The following is a 5234-nucleotide window of genomic DNA, read 5'->3' on the forward strand; positions in this document are numbered from 1 at the left end:
GCCTTTTTTTATGTTAAAGTTGATTTTCATAGGCCTGTGTTTATTTCTCTCTCTCTCTTCGGTCATCCTTTTAAAGTGAGATATATTCAGGACGAGGCAGGAAACTTAAATATACTTCACCCAGCTCCAGGCTGGAAAGAGAGGATAGTAGGTTTTTGTTTAGTGAGTAAGCAGGCATCATATAGGAACCATATTTGTACATCTGACCTGCTTTGAAGACTTCTCAGACACTGTTAAAGACAGCTGCTTAAGGGAAAGTCTCTCTAGGAAGCACATAATTCATTAAGTGCTCACAAATCAGATGATGGCTTCTGTCCTAGAGTAGGAATTAAAATATCTAGAGTGACGAGCTGGAAATCTGTGATACACTGTGGTGAGGCATTGCGAAAGTGCTCAGTGTTGACTGTGAGAGAGGCCGGATGTCAATTCCGCCCCGATGTTAAGGAGATTACTTCATTTTCTCCAGAATATGGATAGTGCACACCTCTTGCCCACATACTGCAAGGACAGGCTGGTATAGATAGTCTCTAAATTCTGGGTCAAATATGAAAAAGATGTGATTACCTTGGAATAAATGGGTGATTATTTGTGCTCCTGAAGATATGAAAGGAAAAAAAAAAAGACAAATAGAATTAAAGACAAAAGTGCAATCATTTCCAGGCAAAGACTGAGCCAAGAAAGGGGCCCAGGTCCTCCCCTTTACCCAGAGCACCCTTCAGCCTTGGCATCCTGTCCCTTGAATCAGAGTCATTGTCTGGCTCTAATGCAAACACTGGCTCCATTGTGATTCTGCAGAGGCAGCCCCACTTGGACTGCCTGGGGTTTCTTAGGGCTTATCCCATTGAGCTGTGACTCAGGCAGACAGCCAGGAGGCCCTCTATCCAGGGTGGAGATTTGTGCTGATTTATTGCACAAGAGATGCCAGGTAAATCCCTTTGCTGTCCCGTGGGAAGTGTCAAGTCAGGGGCAAAGTGTGGGTGCTCCTTGATTGAATCCAGGGGTTTGGATCAGAACAGATGGTGGCCAGGACCTGCATGCTTATCTACATCTGCTTCTGAGATACTTGGATGGACCTTCAACTACCTGGAAAGTTCTAAAAAAATTCTGTGTTCTGTTAATCAAGTGTCCTAAGGGGTTTTTATGAAATCTAGGGAATGGAGCAGCACTGTTTGAAATAGATGAGGTTCACAAGATGGTTTAGTTCAATGCTTCTTACACTCTCTGTATATTGCACTTACCTATGGGCCAGGTATTGAGCCTGAAACCGAGGTATGTGACCTTGACTGCTTGACTGGAATCGAGCCCAGGACCCTTCAGTTCGAGGGCTGACACTCTAATCACTGAGCCAAACTGGCTAGGGCAGAATCTGCATTTTTATGAGCATTCCCAGCTGATTCTAATGCAAGAGGGTCACACGACAAATCCCACTTAGAAAAACACTGATTTATGGGGGTGTTGGCCAAGTAAGCACTTGTATTAACCTGTTGCGATAAATGTCTGGGCCAAGAATGGGTTTCTTGGCAATTGCAGGAGGAAAACTGTGTACATCCCCCTCCCACTAGGAGGTTGAGTGCTGCCTTACACCTAACAAGACTTCTTCAGCAAGCAGGGTTCTTGCAGACCCCAGTTATATGCATTGCTGCTCAGTGAAGCTATTCCAAGTCAAGGACAGTAGCAAGTAAAGGGTCAGACTGATAAACTCAACTGGGAAACCCCAGTGACAGTGAGAAATAGTGTATTGTGATATCAATCAGTGACTGTCCACATCTCCACTGAGGAAACCTACCCCACCCACACCTCCTGATTTCCAGGTGGCCCTATTGAGTACCATATAAAGGTACTGCATATGATTAAACCAAAGATGGGCACCTGAACCAAAGGCAGCCCATTCTCAGGTGAAATAGGACATGAACTGGCATGAAAGGGTAAACCAGGCCAATCAGATTACCTCTCCTGGGAATGTAAATTGGGAAACATGGAGAACCCAAACCAGCAATCAGTCAGTCATAGTTCATCAAAAGGTCATGTCATAGCAAGAAAGGCTGGAGGAGCTGTGATGAACCATGACAAAGGATGCTGGAGAAAGCAAAGCAGGTATGTGGAGAGAAACAGAATTTCAAGAAAATTTGAGAAATGAGAAAAAGGAAAAACTTGGTTAAGAGCCCCAGGTAAAAGCAGATTATAAATGCTCTCCAGCTCAAGGAACACATAGCTTTACTTGAGCAAGCTTGAGAGGATCTCCATTCTTGAAATACCCATAAACTATGGAATGGGTCCAACAGTAGACTGAATCTTTATGCCCCGCTTCCCCAATTCAAGCGCTGAAACCTAACTCCCAACGTGATGGTATTAGGAGATAAGGCCTTTGGGGGGTGATTAGAGGTCTCATGAATGGGATTAGTGACCACATAAAACAGGCCTCAGAGAGCTATTTACCCCTTCCACTATGTGAGGACACATAGATATGACCATCTATGACCCAGAAAGTGGGCCTTCACCAGACACTAAATCTGCCATCACCTTGATCTTAAACTTTCTGCCTCCAAAACTGTTGTTTATAAGCCACCCAATTTATGATACTTTGTTTTAACAGCCGAGATAGACTAAGACAAACATTTAATGAGCTCTTATTACATGCAAGGTACTTGCCAACTGTTTAGTGTATCCTTTTACATTTACAGTCACAATAGCACTACAATATACACATTAAATGCTTGTCTATTCTACCTTATCATCCTTATTTTAGAGATAAGGAAGTTGAATAGATTGTCTAGCTCTGCCCTGTCCAATATGGTAGCCACTAGTCACATGTGGCCCCGAAGCACTTAAAATGTGGTGCTGTAGGTATAAAATCCACACGAAAGTTTGAAATTTAGTATAAAAATTTAAATAAGAATGTAAACTATCTCACTACTTGTTTTTGATTGGTAACATGTTGAAAGGACGTATGTGATGTATCTAAATGTAATAGATCCTCTTTTACTTCTGCTCTTGGAAGCCACCACCATACTGTAAAGAAGTGGTAACTAGACTATTGAATGGACAAAGAGAGGGAGAGAGAGGTCATGTGGAGGATCACCAAAGAACCAGACGTATGAGCAAGGCCTTCTAGTCCTTCCAGCATAGCCAAACTGACCGGCTGAATGCAACCCAGCTGGTGTCCCAGCCAATGCCATGTGGTACAAATTATTCAGCTAAACACAGACCAAATGGCAGAACCAAGAAAAATAGTACAGCACTATTGTTTCAAGCTGCTAAGTTTGGGGTAGTTTGTTGTTACATAGCAGTAACAGCAATAATTAAAGTGGGGTCTCTAGTCAACACCCTATAATAGACAGACCTTGGGGGTGATAACATAACCAAGGAGCTGAGAGTCTAAAGGGAGATATCACACACATTTATATAAAAGAACGTTTATATGGGATATTGGAGCCAGGGGTGGTATTTTAAGTTGAACATTGCAGAGGTTGTTGAGGAGCCTCACGGGGACTTCATACTGCTTGGAACTAGGGCCTTCTCAGCCCCAGGCCTGCTAGTGAAGCTCTCTCTGCTGGTTTACAGCAGGTCCCAGGGGTGCACACTTGGCCTTTGAGTGGCAGCCTCCAACTGTTGGATACTTTAAGGACCTTTCTTCCCCACCAGAGCCTGATAAGGAGGGAGGCAGCTGCTTCAGCAATCTCTCCTGGCACCCCTCAAAGGCAGTTCCACAGGTCTAACTGCTGTTCCCAACAGCAGCACAGCCAGGGGGAAAACGAGTTGCAAATATGGGGAAATAAAACAGATACTGGAATCTTACCAAGTTTTTATTCTCCACTGGGCCAGACTTCCTGATAAATCCCAAAATGTAGTAAATAAGAGCATGTGTGAGCCTATAACCTCTACTTTCATTTTCAAAGATGATGCTCACCTCACCCTTCCTCTTCTCACTCTGTCTGTATCAAGGGTCCTGGGCCATTTTTTTCCATCATGGTTTCACTGCTGAAGGTGATGTCCAGGCACCTCTTTGTCTCAAGTTAGTCATTTGCATCTCTGTGGCCTTCATGCCTGGGTGACACCCAAATTATCAGGCATTTGCCCCTTGTGGGCTCAGAGTCCCTCATCTACATTTCCCCACAATAGTGAACGACAGGCTGTTGAAATACAGTTGCCAAATTGCTAGTAATTGAGCCAGAAAGCCAAACCTTTAAGGTTCAGACTTGGAGCATTTCTGAGAGCTCTAACCTGGTAGGCTTCAGTAGGCATCAGCACTGCAGACCAACATTGAAAGTAGAGGCGGAGTGAGGAAATTAAGAGCAACTCAACCTTGCCGAGGGCTGACGTTTTGCTGGCCACTTCCCACCCAGAGCTTCATCAATAACCTAGGGAGAAAGGAGTTGGTAGTTAAAACCAAACCTACAAAGCAGAGTCATTGTTTAGATTCTACACAGAGTCAGTGCATAAGACAAAAATCACATATGGTCACAATTATCCTTCAACTTCCTTTAATTCCTGTAAATAGAGTAGACATTGTTATGTGTTTACAACTCTGGGCAGTAATTCTTACAAACATTGGAAGTTGAAGACTGTTGAGTTACAATGAAAAAGAAGAGCAGAAATAAAGTATGTGTATGTGTAGTCTGTGTTCAAAGCACTTTATCTTTCAGATAACTGTGAAATCCCAAGCCACAGTTTGTTTTTTTTTTCCAAACATCTCTAGTACGGCATGGGAGACAGATAGAGAATAGCAATAAAAAATCAACGCTCATGACAGTGAGACAACTGTTCTATATCTGACATGTATTACCTCATTCAATTTTTACTAAGATAGGAATCATTCCTATTTACAGAAGAGGAACTAAGATTATGGAAATTATCTGAGATTTCTTATTAGAATACTAGAGGCCTGATGCACGAAATTTATGCAAGAGTAGGCCTCCCTTCCCTCGGCTGCCAGCACCAGCTTCCCTCTGGCACCCAGACCCAGGCTTCCCTCTGGCAGGCACTCAGGACCTGGGCTTCCCTCGAAGCCCCGACTTCGTCCAGAAGGATGTCCGGTCTAATTAACATATTATGCTTTTATTATAGATGACAATGCTCTTAGGAGGAGGTGCTAAATGAGTTACTTGTGAAAGAAATGTAGGATTTAAATAAGGAAAAGAGATATAGATGGGGAGGGACAGAAGGCACTGTGTAAGCAAAGGAATAGAGGATGGAAAATAACAGGACAGGCATAGGGAATGCTCTTTAGTGGCTGG

This window comes from Myotis brandtii, unplaced genomic scaffold (genome assembly GCF_000412655.1).
Source record: "Myotis brandtii unplaced genomic scaffold, ASM41265v1 scaffold642, whole genome shotgun sequence".
Classification (NCBI taxonomy): Eukaryota; Metazoa; Chordata; class Mammalia; order Chiroptera; family Vespertilionidae; genus Myotis; species Myotis brandtii.